The 19,833-nt window shown below is 40.2% G+C and overlaps 1 protein-coding gene across 4 annotated transcripts in view; it reads right to left on the bottom strand.

The window, feature by feature from the left end:
* PHACTR2 (phosphatase and actin regulator 2) overlaps positions 1-19,833 on the bottom strand; it is a 146,627-nt gene that overhangs the window by 76,155 nt on the left and 50,639 nt on the right. The window contains exon 1 of one of the 4 annotated variants that reach the window (XM_067542358.1): positions 1,805-1,888. The exons of the other annotated variants lie outside the window; for them this stretch is intronic. The gene's annotated coding sequence lies outside the window, so the exon portion shown is untranslated. Of the gene's footprint in view, positions 1-1,804; positions 1,889-19,833 lie in introns of those variants that run through there. 4 annotated transcript variants of the gene reach the window in all.

Raw genomic sequence — 19,833 nt, 5'->3', positions numbered from 1 at the left:
CAAGCTTCCTCCACATGGCTGTCAGCGCATCTTGATCCTGTCCTCCACCACCTTCTGTTCTTCCATTTCAGGCTGCCCATCCTGCCAACTAGCGGGGTGGTTTTATGATGTGGAGCACAAATGACAAGGAATTTGGAGATCTTAATCCACTTTCTTGTTTGGAGAATAGATGAAGATCTTCAAAGTGTTACTTGGGTCTTAAAACAAGATGAAAGGCTACAGGACTAACCATCTTGCCACCTTCTATTCCTATAAACCAGCCTGGAAAAGTCCCTGTATTCCTGGGGCAAGCGCTATTTTTGACATGCGAGTAAAATACCATCAGTTTTTCTACTATCATCAAGGTAAGGATAGGCAGATAGGTTGGGTGAGTGGGATGATAAATTTCCATTACAATTTTGCAAGTGTCCTATTAAAATATGGTAAATAGACAATATTTTCCTAATCTATGTCTCTTGATCTTCCTACAGCCTTCAACCAGTGTGTATTTCAGATTCCACCTCCTCTGCTCCCTACATCTCTGCTTCTTCTGTAGCTACCTGTTCAACAGTTTGATTTTTAAGATTATTTACATTCCTACAAACACATGTGATTTTCTTTACTGTATGCACTTTTCTGACACTCTCTTTCATTCAGGTATTAACACCGAGTAATAATAAGAATATAAACACTCCCTTTTTATTTAATATATCTTTGCAGGCTTTAAGCTGAAATAAAATCTAATGTACTTTTCTTTAACATTTTAAAGTTAATTTATTGCTTCTATTAGCTTTATGCTAGATTGGCAATCCTGGGAGAATGAAGGAAGCTACCCACCAAAGTAACATAACATAAACAGCTCATCTTCTTCCAATAATAAACCCCCTAATGTATTTCACTCTTATGCTGGGAGCCCACCTCTTGTGGAGAGTCACCACGTTCATTCAGTCAGAGACTACCCCACTCATTCCAATATAGGCCCCTGGACTGCCATCAGATAGTAACTTTTGGTCATTACCCACCTGAGCCAGATCAAACCTGACAACCTAGAAGTCACCGTATCTCACTAATTATCTTTTGGGAATCATTTCAGTCCTCCTCCAAGTGTATTCAAATAAGTTCTAAATGATAGTAAGTTTTACTTATTTTTACATAGAAAATAAGAATCTTCTTAACAGACTTCAATAATCATTTCAAACCTACTTTGGCCAAACTACTGTTGCCAATCTCATGATTTTATTGAAAATGTCATGATTTTTGATGTTTTTCTTAAAGCTCTAAACCCTGAAATCATGTGAATACATCAAAATCCCAAATTTCATTTAAAAAATGAAGCAAGTTTCAAGTCCTTATGGTTATTAAATAATCTTGAAAACAGAAACCCTACAAGTTCAAAAGCACCCAAAAGTGTTATTTTAAAAATTTCAAGCCAATCGTCATTTTAGGGCCTGACTCATGACTTCTAAATGCTTGAATTCTGCAGCATGAGGGTGTAACAGGCTGCACATTTTGTGGCATCGTCAAGCAAGATAAAAATATTCACTGTGTTATTTTATGTTATATTTATTTATTTCTGTGAGCTGCAGAATCTTGCACTGAAAATGGGTAACTTCATTACAGAAGTTGTCAGGGGAAGCTGGAGGTTCTGGCAGATGGCTACAGTTGGCATTTTGGGCACCCGGGCACCCTATTCCAATAAACTGGGGCATCTCATACCTCCCAGAGCAATGAGTTCAGGCTGTCTGTGTAGAACAAGACTATCAGTTAACACTCTGTGCATATTTGCAAGGTGTCATGGTTCAGGGCTACTAGCAAAGGCACCTACCTTAGGCCCTCAGTTATCACCTGCATCTCTTCCTCCTGACTGGGATTTTTCAAGCTGCATAGTTTCTTGCCTACACTGTGAGTTCCCCAGCAAGGCAGATTGCCTAAAGAGGCCTACTTTACTTTCTCCTCAGAGGCCATACACAGTGTAATTGTCCGCAGCTGTAAATTACCACAACAGCCCTTTCTACAGCACAGCATATTTTTTTTCAGGTGAAAGCATTACAGAAAAAAACATATTGAGAACAATAAAAAAAAAACCCTACACACATGCTGATAAGCTTATCTGAGATCACCCCAACTCATACAAGGGCTCTGGCAGGTAACCCGTCTTTCAAACCCCACCAAGGGCTTTTTTCTGTGGTTACAAGCTCATAACAGCTTGAATATGTGAGTCCCTCCTTTATACAGTTTGGGCCTTTGATCTTGGGATTCGGGGAACAGGTAATCAGTAGACAATCTCCATCTCCACAGGGCATAGTTTCAAAGTTTTTGCATAATCGGAGGGAGTGCATTTGAACGTACTTCCCGCTAGAGATTTTTTTTCTTCTTTGCTTTAGTGTATGGGCTAGTTAGTTGTAGGCTAATAGAACTTGATTGTGGGCACAGAAAAGGTGTGAGAATAATATTATGTAGCTGATTCTTAGCTGAATATTTAGTTGTGTTTAAAAATACCTTAGTAAAGATGTAATAATAAAAGGTAGACACAAAAAGGCGGAATATTGTTGAAAGGAATTGCTGAAAGGAATTGCTTAATATTGCTGAAAGAACAACATTATGTAGCTGATTCTTAGCTGAATATTTAGTGATGTGTTTAAAAATACCTTAGTAAAGATGTAATAATAAAAGGTAGGCACAAAAAGGCAGAATATTGCTGAAAGGCAATGGAATTTTTAGCCATTTGCTGCTGTTCTAGAAGTTAAGAATAGTTCCTCATCCATAACATTCAGACCTAACAAATGCAACTTTGGCTTTATTTAAGTTTTGTGAAGTTTTCTTTTTTAAACCACTACCAAATGGTTTTCAAAAGAAGGAACATTATGTGACAGAGCAAACTTTGGTTTCCAATGTCCCTGGGAAAGTGAGCCATGGCTCAGAGAAGCCCAGAGGAATACTTCAAAAATTCCGGTATGCTATTGTTTTGCATGTCCTGATCTTTTTAGCCTCATCCTGGTCTTTTATGTAAACAGTCCGGCAGCTCATTAACAGCTCATTATCAGCACAAAAGAGGAAAAGATTTAGAAAATTAAATAAAATAAAATGGAGTCAGGGCCAGATTTGTACCCTGCATAGGATAGTCCCAAAAAAAGACTAGCAAACCATGAGTTTCCATAGTATCTTTCTGTCAGCAATTTGCCCACATTCCCACATATGGAACAGAAAGGTTAGCCAGCCCTCAGAAGCAAGAGGACCCTATGGGGCTCCTGTGTCTCTGCACAACAGTTTTGTCAGGCTTTCCCTCCAGCAGGCAGCATGGCTCCTCCAGGAATCCTGGTGTCATTCATCGACTCCTTAAATCCTGATCCAATTTCTGACTTGGAAATGTGCAGGCTCATCAGGGAAGCAGACTGTGGAGATCAGCCACTCTCTGACTGCACTCCATCCCACCCCTTTCCCGCAAAACCAGTGTCGCTGAAACCCTGCAGAGGAGTCTTTTGGGGAGGGGGGACGACAACAAACCATGGAGCCTGTGCCTCCTGGATGATTTTGACCCTCCGCTCATGGAAGCAGAAATAAAACTATAGCCCCGTGCTAACAATAACAAGTGGAATTTTGCACCGTATTACTTTTACAACGAACTGCTTCTTTTCAAGCTGCTTCTAAGTGCTACCTTTATTATGTTATTCTTTGAAGCCCATCCAATACCACATTTCATACAGCGTTGACTGACCAGAGACCTTCAGATAATCAACTACAATTTAATTCCCCCGAACACATATCAGGAAAATATCTTTTCCAAAATTATCTTCAGGTAACTAATGAAAACTCACGATAAATGCATTCTATACATGAAACTACATGAGCTGAACACAGCTGACGACTAATTTGTCCCTCATATAAAACATGCATTGTATAAAAGCATGTTTTGAAATAAAAAAGGTAACAATTATTTTTGAAAAGCACATTTACAAAACAGCTTATCAACAACTGACTGCTTCTTTCCAGCACTCTAGGGAGTGGTTGGTGACATTTTTAAAATGAAAAGGACTGAGGAAGGCTCAGTCATTTCTTTTGTAGCTTGGAAAATGTTTATAATTTCTCAAATTTCCCTCCCATTCTTGAACGTATTGCCCAACACACACATTCTGCATTTCAAAACTGCGCTCAGTCTTCATTTCATTTCATTTCATTTCATTTCATTCCATCCCAAATGGGAGGCAAACTCAAGGAATGAATGGCACCACATGAGTTGCCGCAAAAGACTGCAATGTGTTATTCTATACAGCCCCTTCACCACGTACAAAATCCTGCATTACCCACACAGGACCCTGCAAACAGCACCACGGGGAACAAACAGTTTCTAAGCTAAAGGTAATGTAATGTAACAATCCATTTTGTTACTGTAGAAAGGACAAACGGGTAGCATTGTTTAATTATATTGGATCCTTTCCAAAGTACTGCTCTCTTGAATTAAGATATTTCAGTGTACAAGGGTTAGTGACCTGGGCAGCCGGAGGCCACAGTAAAGTAAGATAGAAAGTTTTCTTTTAACTAAAGATTATGTCATACGCAGGGGGTGGAAGGTGTAATTTCTAGCTCAAGTAGACATGATGGTGCTAGGTTTGATCAACCTAGAATGCTAAAACTAGCAATGTACCTGCAGCAGCACTGGCAGTGGGACAGGCTCGTCCCTTGGGTACAATCCCATCTGATGGCATGTCTACACTACAGACTTCTGCTGATGCGAGTTACGATGGCATAAAGCTGCCACAGGTAATATATGGCTAGTGCGTGTGCACACTTGGCTCCTTGCTTCAGAGCTGCATGTTCTCAGCAGGAAAGCTTGTGTTGATGCACGGCGCAGGGCACCATGGGCGGGTATCTCAGTGTGCAGCTCGCCACCTTCAAGCGTGCTGTCTTTTGGGAAGTTTTGGCAATTCAGGGTGGGGTAGAAACAAGTGGCGCAGTGGTGACTGGGACTGCGGGGGTCATGTTTCATGTCGCTAGCTGTGCTTGCATAGATAGCCTCTTCTCTCCACAGGCCAGGAGAGCCAGTATCTCCTGTCTACTCCAGGCCGGAGCACGTCCGGTGTGTGTAGCCGGCATGGTCAGCTGGGCAGTTGCCCACACTAATAGAGAGCTGTTAAGTGTGCTTGCCAAGATGGATAATCAGGAAAAGGCATTTAAAAAATTCACAGAGTTTTAAAGGGGGAAGGGAGTCTTCTGGTCTCTGTGACCCCTGGGCAGGGGAATTCACAACTGCAACCAGAGTGCTCAGAATTGTGAGACAGCTGCTGGAGGACTGTTAGGATTGACATAGGTAACACAGTGTCTACATTCGCGCTGCGTTGACCTCCATACGTCGACCGTGGCTCAATGCCACTCAGGGAGGAGGTGTTGCTATGTCGGCACAATGGAGAGCTTACATCGGTGGGAGACAAATTTAAGTGCAGACATATGCACAACTAGGTCAATGCAAGGTGGCTTACGCTGACCTAATTTTGCAGTGTAGACCAAGCCTGAGACATAGCCCCCATATATATTTTAGTGCACTGGCTTGATCAAAGCTAGCAGTTGTATGTCTACCCAAGTTGGAAATTACACCTCCAGCTGCCGTGTAGATGTACCCTCTACTGCTAGCTAGACTGCTGCAAACCTCTACTGTAGACAAACTGCAACAGTGCTATTTACTCCAGGTAAAAGAGCATCAAAAGTTGCACACCATCCTTCAGTGAATAGTTCCTTGCTCTGGAAAGAACTATATTCAATTAAAACTGGTTATTAAGTCAAGGATTTATTTTTAAAGTCAGAAATTACTGCCCCAGACCAGGATGGTAAAATAAAACTAAACTGCAGTGCTGCCAACTCTGAACATTTTATTGTGAGTTTCAGGATATTAGGTGTTGTTATTAAAGCTGCAGCTCCTGAGGCCATGCTATTATGTGAGAATCTCAGCTTTCATTTAAAAAACAAATGTTTGTAGCCCTCATGGTTGTGGAGAAAGGCTGGAAAAAGTGATTCCTGAAGGTTCAAAAAGCAGAAGGTAAAAGGAAAGAAAAGCCACAAACTTTATACCTTAATATTTCATGATTTTGGGGGTGAGACTCATGATTTTTGATTGGGGTTCGCAGTATTGCAGACATGTAGTAACAATTCCATGGCCAAACAAGACTTCAAAGTTATTGGCCAGGTAAGCCCCGGTGTGGCCACATGGGTATTGTAGTAGACAGCAGGACTAAAACTCAAGGCCTTCTGGTTCCAATGACATCTCTGGGGCTAAGGAGAATCTCTATTAGCTGTACTACTATTAAAATGTATATTGTAGATCAGTTTGTAATCTAACACTTGAGTTGGTCCACAATCTTCTTCAGCATAACCTGTCGGTGTTAGTCCACCACCTGCAGAAAGACTTATTTTATTAATGTATTTCTGCATCACTACATGCTGGTTCCCTCTCCTAATCACACAGTTATTTGTATCTAAACTCTTTGTTATTCTCATGGCACACATACAGAGAAATGGAAGAAAAACATAAATATGTTTTCTGGGAGGTTGCAGCGTGACACTATTTTATGTCTCAGAACACAGAACCCTATGAGTATGTTAACACTACAGCAACTGCACTGCAGATGTGCTCTTGTACTGTAGATGCTTCCACATCGATGGAAAGGGGTTAGATCAGCCTAGTTACACTGCACGTGGTGCAGAATTTTTCACAGCCCTGAGCAATATAGCTAGGTCAATCTAGCTAGGCCACCCATCCAACCACCAGTCTGCCTACCTAAGGCAGCGATGCACAACACAACACACATTGCCCCATTCTGGCTCTTTTCAGTTACCCAAGAGGGCTCAGATCACAAGACTTCTCCCAGAGCCCTCTCACCTAGAAACAGGACCAGGAAACCCCTTATAATTTAAGTGATATCTTGTCATTTTAACCCAGTTTCAATCCACCACATTCTTGTTGGTAGATTCTTACTGACAAGCTCTTTTGGGCAGTGACCGATTTTCCCTTATACTTATAACTATAGTGTCATCTGCACTCAATCAATAGATAACAGATAATACTTAAGTAGGACAGTAAAGTGGTACACATATACAATCCACTCAGTTACAATTAACGTCAGACATTTGGAGCCACACTCCACTTTCAATTACTCTTGTATTCAGCTGGTCAAACTTCAAAATATAAAAGGGAAATTTTTCAAGTATGTTTTGGGAATTTTTTTTTACTGTTTTTTGACCAACATCACTAGTTCAAATTTGGAATTTTGCAAATAAACACAAATATGTTTTTTAAAATTAATGATTTCACCTCCCCCCCCCCCAAATAAATCTAATCCTTTGGAACCTTATGTATATCAATAGCCAGAATTTGTCCTATACTCTTTGTATTCAGTATAGCTGAGGGGGAAGAAAACCCCCAAAACACAAACCTACAGGTACTGAAGTTCACAATCCAAACATTTCACTGCCTAATCAGCTCCATCACTACCATCTCTAATCAGGCTGAGACCAATAGCCAATAGCCAATATTCCACTTTCTTTTCTCCTTTACTTGTTGTAAAACCAAAAAACCTGCAAGAAATTTTTATTTTGTTTTATTTGTAATAGTAACTTTTAAGATATCTTTGTACTTAAAAGGGAGGTTTATAAAACAGGGAAAAAATAAAAAGAAAAATTCATGTTTCTTGTATCAGTTTTAAAAAGCACATGTTAAATACTTTCTTTAGCATTTAACGGGTTGTATGATTTTTTTTGACTAAATCTGTGAAGTTTCATGATTTATTCTCTAATTTTGTCAAAAATAGATAAATACTGTGTCTGGAAGGAGAGAAGCCTGTACAAATGATACAATGATACATGACTCACTCAATAAAGACCCTTAAACAAATCTAAATTTGCTCTTCAGTGGTTATAGCAACAACTGTGCAGTTTCCTTTTCCCATCTGTGTCAGACCCGCTAGCAGAATGCTGCTTCCTGGGGAAGCAGTAAGGAACAGAAAAACAAACTTAACATAAGAACTGGTTCTTGTTACAAGTCCAGATGAGAGCTTCTAATTACATTAGTAGCTGTGACGTCCATACCCTACAAACTGGCTTTAGAGAAGGGCCTTACCCTCCAAGAAATACTTTTACAAGCACATATAGTTTTATGAATAGACCAGATACATATTATATATAAAGACCCAATATGGATTAACGTTTGACAGGGTTCAGATTTCAAAATATAAACATCTGTTGGTCCCCTGTACACAGTTCAAATGATTGCAATATAATCTGATTTAAGATAGTACTGCATTTAAAAATTTTTTTTTAATTTTTTTGCCAAGCACAATGTTACAATGCTAACACATGGGAAAACTACCCCAGAATGATATCAAAAGAAAGTTAAGTCACTTCCTGTGACCAGATCCAATATCTGAACCATTCTCATTCTCTGGCCCATATCTCTGAAGTTCCTATTTTTCATCCAACAAGTACTGCAACATGTATAGTACTTCCCTAACAAGGTGCTGTCTGAATAGCCTAGTGGTTAGAGCACTGGACTGTGGGTCAGGAGACATATGGGCTACTCCTCATTTTGCCATTGGCTTACTGTGTGATCTTGGACAAATCCTTTGAAGTGTCACCGTCCACCAGTTTCTTCATCTGTAAAACAGCGGACAATACTGTGATCCACTTTGTGAAGTGTTTCCAGATCTTCACATATGTGCACAGTATCATTGCTATAGGGAAGTATCTTGAAGAAGAGCTTTTAACCAACTGGAGAACGTAATTTCGGAACACAGACTAAGTGAGCAATTGAGTGAGTCTCCTATGGTCTGAGAGGGTCCATAGCAGAGAGAGAAATAAAATCCAGTTTTTCTATATCCCGGTCCCTATCATGGAGGGATAATTTTGGCAGACTCAGATGACTAGTGACTGTACATATTAAGGTCCAGACCAGTTCCAACTGGAAGCAGAACTTTTCAATCCACAACTATGTTTACACAGTTGTTGCTAGCAGAATTCTACCTTGTTGTTTATTTGTTTGGGTTTTTTTTAAACAAATAGGCTCACTTTTCATGAGAACTGTACTTCAGTAGATACTAGTATATACCATGACTTCATAAAAAGGATCTAACATGGGCATTGATCCTGCAACCTCTTACATACATTACACACAAGTAAGCCTACTGAATTGTTTGCAGGATCAAGGTCATATTCTCAGGTGAAAAGGAGTTATTGTCAGTACTGGTCAGAGAAACCATACCAAAATCCTGCTAGCAAGAGGCATTCTGAGCTAGAGCTGTCCATTTCTTCACTTACTTTCGTACCATGACATCAGCTTGAAAGTGGCTTAGCGGAAGTCTTCATCAGGGAGAATTACAGTGGCTCTGCTGCTACCTGTCTTCTATGCCTGCAGCAAATTAACCAAATGTCCCGACCTCTTCTCTCCTCCAAACAACCCTTCCCCCTTCTCTGCTTGCTAGACAGGGAAGTTGTACGCATTGCATTAAGGTGTACCGAACTCTGAATGCCCTTCACATAACTTTAAATAAGTGTGGAAGCATAGATTGGATTAAAAAGAAATAAACAGAGTCAAACAAAATAAACCTATCTAGATCTGCAGATTTTCCCTTCGCTGACCTCTAGTGCTTGCAAGAAACTGCCTAAAAAATGCTATAAAATGCTATAAAAAATGTTCTACACATGCCGTTATTTTTGTACAATATTGAACTAAGTTTGTCTGGCATTTATTTATGTTTTTAGAAACTGCTAACTTAATTTTCTCTCTTTCATTCTGTTCCCCCAAATGTGGGGCATACTATATAAAGAGGAAGGTGGGGGGAATGCAGTTGGGACAGCCGTGATGAGAATTCTATGCCCAGCTGTATCAATCCTCACAGGAGACAGAAAAGGCTAAAAAAACCCTACCCTGTGCTGTCAGACACCTCTGTCGTCACTGTCTGCAGAGAGGAAGAGACCCCTAAAGCTTGCCACATTCCCTGTTGCTGGTTTTATATCCTTGAAACACCCCCTTAGGGTGAAGAAATAGGTTACCAATTATTCTAAAGAGCAGCAGATCTCCCTTCCAGTGAAGGCTGCTGCCTAATTAAGTTATCTGCTGGACTACAGGCAGAAAGAGTCTTAGGTAGCACTCCCATCTGAAAATTAACACAGGGCCTGTCCAGAGCAAGAGTTTAATTTACCGGCTCTCCCCAGGCCTCATTCATCCACCATGATGAATTCATCTCACAGAGGACCTCCTCTATTCATTCTTCTCATTTGTGGCTTTCTGAGGCTGGCTTTTACCAAGTCTTTCTTGCATGGCTGTACAGGCTTCCACTGCTCTATGGGTTGGAGAGGCATGGAGAGAGAGATGTTTAAAATACCAAATTATTAGCCCTGGTGGACAGAATGGGGGAAGGTAGTTGAGAGGAAGGAGGACAAAAATTCCTGAGCTTTATTCATTTATTCCAGCTCAGTGGCTTTGGCTAAGTCATTGCATCTAGCCATGTCTCACTTTCCACATCTGCAACGGAAGGTAAGCAGCAATACCTGACTGAGCATGAACGGAAAAGCTAACAAGGGGTTAAGCTGTAAGGTACTTTCACTAGGTGTAAAGTAAGAGGTTGTAACAGTAGGCTGGGATTAGGTGTGGTGGCCATCTGACAGGGATATAAATGTTAAACTGTAACCCATGACATGTGATGGGGCCAGGCATCCAGAGCAGTCTCTTTTCCTGTGCATTACATTGTTATGTTAACCTGAGCATTCAAGAATCATGGTCAGGCCCCAAAATCGTGAGATTGTCTTAAAAGTATGACTTTAAAAAAAAAAAAAAAAAAAAAAAATATTGGGTTCTTTTTCTCTGCCTTCCACTTTTTGAACTTTTTATGGTGCCACTTGCTTCACATTTTAAAGCTTTTCTCTGCAACCATGTGGGCTAGAAATGTATGCTTTTTAAAAGAAATGAAAGATGAGATTCTTGTGATTCCAGAAGTTGGATCTCTAAGAAAAACACTAAATATTGTAACATTGCAAGAGTTGGTGACTTTGTTTATTACAGTGATGAGAAATATGAATGGACTGAATCCATCTTAAATATTAAACGGTAATGGATCTTTTTCTTTTAACATGAGATGTTTCAGTTATTTATTTCAACCCAGGCTTCTCCATGTATATTGTTAGTCGATAAACTTCCAGTATTTCTGTAGCACAACATTTGTATGGACTTGTTAGATCTGTTATTTAAATACCCTCCCACCAGTAATAGTGGGGGTGGGGTGGAGGAAGGAGGGAAATCACATCAAAACAATGATCAGTGCAACAGGGGAAATAAAAGGTGCATACTGCTGTAAATGACCAAGACACTTGCTTTTCTAGTTACAAATCTCTATGCTTGGAGACTTGCTGTGAAAGGGGGCTGATCTTTTCAATGCAACCTTTATCCTACAATCTCACAACCACATTCACTCCACTGTGTGACTTGGGAACACCAGGTTATTACTAAACATCCTAGTCCAGCTGGGGGAAACCCTGGTCACATAGCTACATTAACTAGAAAGCATTGCAAGACCTATCTCTTTTGCTGCTGGCTGTTGTTCTGTTACCACATATTACTCTTACTTCCAAGAGAAATACAGGCCAGCTTTTGCCTCTGTTTAACTCATGACCAGCCTATGACCACTTTGCCTTCTTCACAACCCTCATGGTGTCCATGTTATTGATCAGTCTCTCTCTCATACACACACTCTTTCAAGCTTCACCATTAAGATTTTATAGCTCTTCTTCATTCTTCCAGTTCCATGCATCAAGACTGGCAGTATTCAGGAGATACACATTTTTCCCAGAAGCAAGCGTTTGATCTTTTCTCAGAAGACTCAGCCTTCCAAAGGTGCTCAACCTTGATTCTTCTTAGACTATCATGCATGAACTATGCTGAAATTGGTGGAGTTAATTTAAATTTAATATATATTCTTTAATGCATATTTTCCTTCTTTTTATAAGGCACTGATAAAGTTCATAGGAAGAGGAAAACCATGGCTAGCAATATAATGCATAAGACAAGAAAAACACTGTCCCCTTCTTTACATCAATGTAAACAGAGCCAGATTTAGTGGTGTACTAAACTAGTATTTCACATTTTCAGACTAAGAATATTCTTAGCACTCCTGTACTAAAACCAACACTTTCCTCTACTAAAATATGTAATAAATTAATAAAACTCCAAGAAATCATCCAGCAATCTTCAGACACATTTAATTCATTAACAGGAACAGAAATGCACAACCAATCTGGAATTATTACCAATGAAATAAATTGTAGCACATATATAATTTCTTGGCAATTAAATGTTTTGGGCTATTTTTTCCAGTAAAGACAGCTAGAATTCAGAAATCATTTCTCACCAGTTTAGAACAACTTTAAGTTGTCACATGAGCTAAATTACTTGACCGTGTCCCACTGAATAGATGTGTTTAATAAACGTGCTGAAAAGTGTCATAGTGTTTGTTCCCTCACCTAAAAAACCAAAACACACAGAAGATTAGGTTTCGTACTGGGCTCCTCTGTCTTGTTGCTTGTTATGACTTTAATGCTTTGCATAAATCATACTGCAAGAGGGGCTGGTATTCAGGACAGAGAGAACAAAAATGATGCAGTCACTATTGTCCCTAGCCAAAAGACAGGATACATGTTTTTAATGTAGTACATGAGCTGTCCATGCACCTTATGAAAATGAATAGGTACTTAGTGACGTGGCACTGGTGTAGCCTGTGAATGTCCCCTATGAGGCTAGCTACCACTTACAAACCTGTAAGGGTCCCTTAGATGATAGCCAAAACTACATAAAGAACATACGTATGGGAAATACAGGGATGGTTAATTTGTGGGAGAACTTAAATTTTGGGAAGAGCATCTCAACGTGACCCTTAGTCTCTTACTCCGCGCTGTACCTGCAAAGATTGGTTTGAGGCTCAGTGGCATGTATGTAGGGCCCCAGCGTGGTGTGTCTCCACTGCACCGTTGTGCCTTTTGGCGTGCCTGCAACAACATGATTCAGTGCATCCCAGATTCCAGTAGGCACCAGAGGATGCAACAGGTCACTGGGGATGCATCATTCAGCCCACTCACAGATCTGGGAGCCAAGTTCATCATTTAATCAGATGGTGGGCAGTGCATGAGCATGAAATGGGCTGCACTGAATTTAGATGGAGTTGTGAAGGAAGAAACCCCAATCCAGCTGTTGTTTTTTTTTTTTACACACATCCATGAAAAGTGGCCCCAATATGAAACCTCCTGCACACTCAACCCAACTTCCCTCATGACACATGCCCTCTTACTTTGGTTATGGCCCTCAACATTCTTACTAAACAACAGCTTGGCTGTATATTGTTCAGCGCTGGCCATTCCTGTCCTAGAGATATATGGGCAGAGGAGAAAGGGAAAGGCCTGTTTTCTTCACCAACAAAAATACAAATGGTTGAACTGTAGCATTTAAAAGATATCAGATGGCAGCATTAAAGTTCTCGGTAACAAACCCTAGACGTATTGTCCATGGAGGTGAACCCCCCCATGTCAAGAGTCACTGAAAAATAAGTAGATTGGGCTCAGTGTTCAGCTAAAGCTACAGCCATTTAATGAAACGTCTTAGGACTTCAAAAATGTCCCTGTCCACCTGTAGCTAAGACAAATCATGGCTTAAGATGAAAATGTAATGGATTGGTCACGGTGAAAATATCAAATTTCATGGTCTGTCACAGAACAAAAGAACAATCATTCTAACTGCGGAAATTATTTATTTATCCTACACAAATACTTATCAGAGGCTGTGCATATTTTGTGAAGAATGATGTTCATTGTAATTTGTTTATTTACAAACTGTGTGATGTTAATTTTTTGCACAAGTGCTGTAAAAACCCAAACCTTCTACCAATATCAAGCGCACCTGCAATATTCTTGGATCTTGATTAGGCATCACCCTGGCATCAAAACACCAGTGCATTCAGACACAGAAAATACAAAAATGATTTAATAATAGATGAATAGGGAGATTTCTTCTATGCAAATTAGTTTTGCTGCCGATGTTTGGCCAGTTGGCCCAATGAAGACATATCTCCAGCATCAATACAACTGATGTTCTTTGAGGGTAATGAAAGTTAATCTTTCTGTGTACAGTTTGCCTTCTCAACACAGTTTCAAGTAGTAGGACAGCTGTACCACACCCTCCATTTCATTCAATAACACTTTGCTCAAATTCAGATCGGGGAAAACAGAACAATGTTCATGGTCTACATTACAGCCCGCACGGGATTATTTTTTTAATCTCGCTTCCGTCCTGCCATGCAAGACCCACTCCCACCTGTTTCTGCATTGTTCCTTGCATTTTTATCCCGCTCCCACCTGTAAAAACCTTAGATCCCGCAAATGAGACAGGATTCCCCCATGCTACTAAAAAAACCAAAAACGATCAGTTAATATATTATATGTATAAATGGAATTCAGACTCAATTTTTACCACTAAAAAAATAAAACCTTGCTTAAACCATGTAAAAAATACTTTAACTTCTGTTATAATAGACATCAAATCTCTTTCTACCCCTCGTAGTCTGGTTTTTTTTGCCCACCCAATCCCTCCTGCAACTAAGTACATCTTATCCACTCCCGCTATTATGGCAGCAGGTCCTGAGGGATCTCAGTCCTGCTGCAGGGCTCCAGTCTACATTTTTTGCTGTAACAATTAGTAGTATCGTAAGGGCGTCACTCACAAAAACAGCTTTACCTTACCTTACCTTACAGAACTGCTTGACTTGTCAAATAACAGAACATATTATTAGCCAATACACAATTAACCAATCCCTTACCAATATAAAATACACAGCTCTTCACCATTTTTCCCCATGCATTTCTCTCATTTTATTCCTTATGCAGCCTGACACGCTATCCCCTGCTATACTATAACTGGGATGTCTGGATGCATGTTTCTTTCAAATCCTCCAACACTAACAATTATCCATCACAGCTGTTCTAAGCGGTGAAAAAACATGAAAGTGATCAAGTCTGTCATCTTTGATTTTCTTGTTCCCAAGTGCCTTATGGACTGAAAGCTATGTTCGTTGGGTGAAATTCATTCCTATGCAGAGAGCTTGCCTAAGGCTTGTAAGCCATTCAAGTCTCAAGTAACCACTCAAAATATAGTAAGTTTCCTGGCAAAAAATAGTCTCCATGTGACAGTGCAACCTCCTATTGCCAGCCTGGATTGGTTCTTCTAAAGAGGCCACCCAGAGCTGTATGGTTTGATTGTGAATGGGGAAGGTTGAATTGGTTCAGATATCACAAAGAACCATTGCTGCAATCTGTGTGATTCTGGTTAGAGGTTGGGCAAAAGAAGTGAGGAAACACCTGCAGGCTATTTTCATACCCTGTAATCAACTTGACATTCACAGTCACACCCCTGCAGGTCTAGTCCCTAGACACAGTCTTGCTGCGCCACTGGTGTAACCTGCCCTTGTTACTGCTCACCTTCCAGAGCCAGAGTGTAATTCTAGATTTAGGAAAAGGGTATGGGGAGAGTATATTCTGTTTGGACTCAGCTGTCTTGCCCTGCAGTAGGTGTGACAACTAACACCTGCCTGGAGCACTGGAGCACTCACTAGAGGGTAGGGCTATGAAAAATCTGGGAGTGGTTTTTTATTTGTGTTTTCATTTTTTTTCCAGGACCAAAAAGACAAACCCATTTTATCAGGTTTTTCTCACCCTTCTACTCTGAGTTTTTAAATTTTGTCTCTCTCTAAATGGCCTACTGAAATGAAAAATCCAGTTCTCTCCCCATGCCATATTGCCACAGTCGCAGCCAGCAAGTGCACGTGATCTGGAGCCCCATTTGTACAAGAGAATGCAGGCAGCTGGCAGGTTAGTCTCCTTGAGGGCCCCTCAGCTTTGGAACTCAATCCCCAGCCTGGTCCCAAATAATCCTACTTTATTAGCTCTCGGGGGAGATCCTAAATATCAGAGTTATGTTTTTAGCTGCTGGATTGTGACTGATGATAATGGTTGGGCAAAGGTGGGTTTATGGAGTAGTCTAATTGCATAGAGGTATTTTTAAAATGTGTCAGTGAACACCTACAGTGAAGGACAGGTGCTTTTTATTTTATTTTCTATTAAAGGAGTGTATAAACTGGGGGAAAATCTGAGTCACACCGAAGTCTTTCCCTGAATATATTTAGACAACTTTTCTATATATGGAAAAACATTAGGCTCTTAAACCTGTGAATGAAAACTTTAATTATTCTAAAAAGTTAGAAGGGAAGAGATGAGGGTCAAAGGAGACAGTGTGGCCTACTGATCAGACAAGAAGCAATGGGCTGAAATTGCAACAAGGCTGGTTTAGGATGGACATCAGGAAAAATGTTCTAACTGTCAGGGTAGGTAAGCACTGGAATAAATTGCCTTGGAAGGTTGTGGAATCTCCATCATTGGAGATTTTTAAGAGCAGATTAGACAGACACCTGTCAGGGATGGTTTAGATCAGTGGTTCCCAACCTTCATGAGTGTGCGGACCTCTTTTCAACCTCTAAACATTTTGGGGACCACCACATGCTATTAGTTTTATTTCCTTGGTGAGGATGTTGGTTTTTTTTCACCACGGACCCCCTGTAGTAGCCTCCTTGGGAACCGCTGGTCTAGATAATACTTAGTCCTGCCTTGAGTGCAGGGGACTGGAATAGAAGATCTCTCAAGGTCCAGTCCTACAATTCTATGAACTCAGGACATGGACTCAGGTGACCTGGGTTCTATTCCTGGCTCTGCCACTGACCTGCTGGGTGACCTTGGGCAACTCACTTCACCTCTCTGTGCCTCAGTTTTCCCAGCTGTAAAATGGAAATAATGATACTTCGTTTGGAAAGTGCTTTGAGATCTATGATGAAAAGTGCTATATAAGAGCCAGGTATTATTACTGTGGTCTCTATTAATGTTTATTCAGCAATAAGAAAGTTACAGTACTGTGTCTAGAAAGGAAGAAGAATGGATAGAGGGCCCCTCAGCTTTGGAACTCAATCTCCATCTTGGTCCCAAATAATCCTATTTTATTAGCTCTCAGAGGACTGGAGAGAGAAGTGGGCTATGGAGTAGAATCCTCTATCGTTAGATGCTGAAAAGAGGGGTATGTGGGTGGAGCTGAGAACTGCTAGGGGTTTTGGTTTGATAGAAATGTCTGGAAGGTCATTTGATAATGCAGTTCTATATAAAGCTGGACAGCTCATCTTATTTTTCAGCCTTGCCAGTATTGCATTTACTAGGTGGTCTTTTCTCTTTCTAACTGTAGTAAGTGAGGAAGCTGCTGATTAATGCTATGAAGAGCTGATTAGTGTTTAGGATTGTCAAATATCAGGGTATGAATTTACCAGACTCATGAGACCTAAAGTTGAAGGCAGTGATAGGAATCATATGCCTAAAAGGGCGGAAGTAATGAAAACAATTTTTTCTAAAGTGAAATGTAAATACTGTAAGGTGTAGTTAAATTTTTAAAAGTGGCTATATAATTTTGGCTTTCCAACTTGACACACAAAGGTACTGATCTTACAGTACCTGCAATTCCCACTGATGTCATGTGGAGTTGTGGCTGCTCACTATCTCAGAAAATCAAGCCCTTGTTGTGAAGTTGTGTACTCAAAATTGCAGTACATTTTTAAAAAACATAACTCAAGATTAATAAAGAAAAGAACATATGGGACTCAGACCTCAAACAAACCTGTTCAGACCAAGAACTGTATATATGCAAAAACTCCAGATAATCAGAAATGATCATTTTTTTCACTGAAGTTACTGAGGAAGCTAAAAGGCAGTAAAAATTGAGAACAGCAATTTCTCTACATTTTAGCCAGACATTCCTCCATAATTACATAATGCAGGAACAGTGCGATAGATAAAAAAGGATAGAATTCCAATGCTCAGACTTGGTCTATACTTAAAACTTACACTAGCATAGATGTGTCTGTTCGGGGTGTGAAGAAAACACACTCCCGGACGACATAGCTATGCCACCAAAATCCCCGTGTAGACATAGCTATGCTGACAGAGGATTGGTTCTTTCAGCAGGGCTAATGTTGTTTGGGGAGGTGGTGTTCCTACACCGGCAGGAAAACTCCTTCCGTCAGTGTACGCTTAGTCTACAAGCTATACCAACACAGGCTCCATAGTGTACTCATACCCTCAGCATTATGAGGGGACAATCCTAAATTCCCCATCAAGTTTCATCCATGGGGGGGAGGGGGAGGGAAACAAAGGTAGGATCAGTAGCATTTTATTTTGTTTAAAACTTGTACATGTCAATCTAGGGACTATGGTTCATATTCACAACAAAACTATTAGCATTACTGGTTGTACTCCTATGCTGCACCTCATCTGTGACTCCAGATGAAAGAATGAAAAAAAAAAAATGGAAAAGTTGTTTACTGTACTTGAAGTCCAATCAGGTTTATTTATAGCTGCAAAAAATCGTTGAATGAAAAGAATGCTTCAGAACGTTGCAGTTTTTCATAAACAGCAAGTCAGATAGCATCTTTCTTTCAGGTTAAGAACTAGATGTGTGTGCCAAGGTTCAAAACTGACGGGAAACAGTGACTTTCACTTCTGAAGACTTGGGCTGAAATTTCAACTTTGTTGGCAAAGGAAAATGAATTTTGCAGTCACGTCCTAGATCCCATTTGTTCACATCCCAAAATTACCAAAAATCCATCAGTTAGCAGGCTCTGTGCAGAAGAGCTACAGAGTGGAATTGTAAGCTTTCTTGAGGCTTAGGGCTCAAGTACACTGACAGAGTGAATGGGAAAAACCTTGTGTTTTGCCTGCTTACAATCCCCCTGGCTCAAAATCAGCACTGAGTGAGTCCTTTACTTTCATGAGCATTAAATGGACTCACAAATTCCAAAGTCAAAACAAAAAACAAACACACACACACAACTAAAGGAGAATCAAACATTCTGAACAAAATATCCCTTGGACATTTCCAGAATGTATGTCTGTGCTCAATGGGCTGCAGCGTCAGAACACTGCGATATCAAATATCATGGGGACATTTTTCAAACACACCTAACTGACTTAGATTCCTAAGTCTCTTTTTCAAAAATGACGTAGGTCATTGGCATGTGCAAGGTAACTGGGTGTTCTTCACAAGATCTAATAGTCCCTGAAAAACAATGAGATGTCATTTCAAAAGCATCTAAGTGACTTAGGAGCCTAAGTCCTGTTTTCAAAAATGATTCAGACTTAGGCTCCAAATGCCTTATTGAAAGGCAATGGAATTTAAGCTCCCAAATTATTTTCAGCTATAGATCTCTATGCTCTTTGCAAAGATTGGCAAGCATGACCCTCAGCCGTGGAAACTGAAACACAGAAAGATTCACTGACATGCCCAAAATCATACAGGTGAGCAAGTGGCACAGAATAGCACTTAGATCTTCTGATTCCCATCCCCCACTGAATAACACTGGTTAATAAAGGTATTGCCTGCCCAATCACTGACCTGCTCTGGAACAATACATTCCTGCCAGGATGAACTTGTCTTTCAGAATCGCAGCTCACATCTAGTATTATTGAATATGTAGTTTAGACCATACCTCATTACTTCTCATAACCCCAGACAATCTCCGATAGTTTGTCAGAGCTTGAATTACATTGACACGCGCTTCATGGACCCTTTGCCAGCCAAAACAGTGTAAAGGAGCCTTAGTATAAAGGAGAATAAGTTTCCAACACGTTTATCAAAGTTAGAAAACTGTTCTCAATTTCTTTGTCAAGATTTTTCAAACACAATTTTTGACACCCACCGTTCCAACCTTAAAATCCACATGACTACATGATACATTTGTTTATGCTAAA

Source organism: Emydura macquarii, unplaced genomic scaffold, assembly GCF_026122565.2.
Source record: "Emydura macquarii macquarii isolate MOO-44397 ecotype Brisbane River unplaced genomic scaffold, CSIRO-AGI_Emac_v2 contig_705, whole genome shotgun sequence".
Taxonomy (NCBI): Eukaryota; Metazoa; Chordata; order Testudines; family Chelidae; genus Emydura; species Emydura macquarii.
This window is presented reverse-complemented; position numbering and strand designations above follow the sequence as displayed.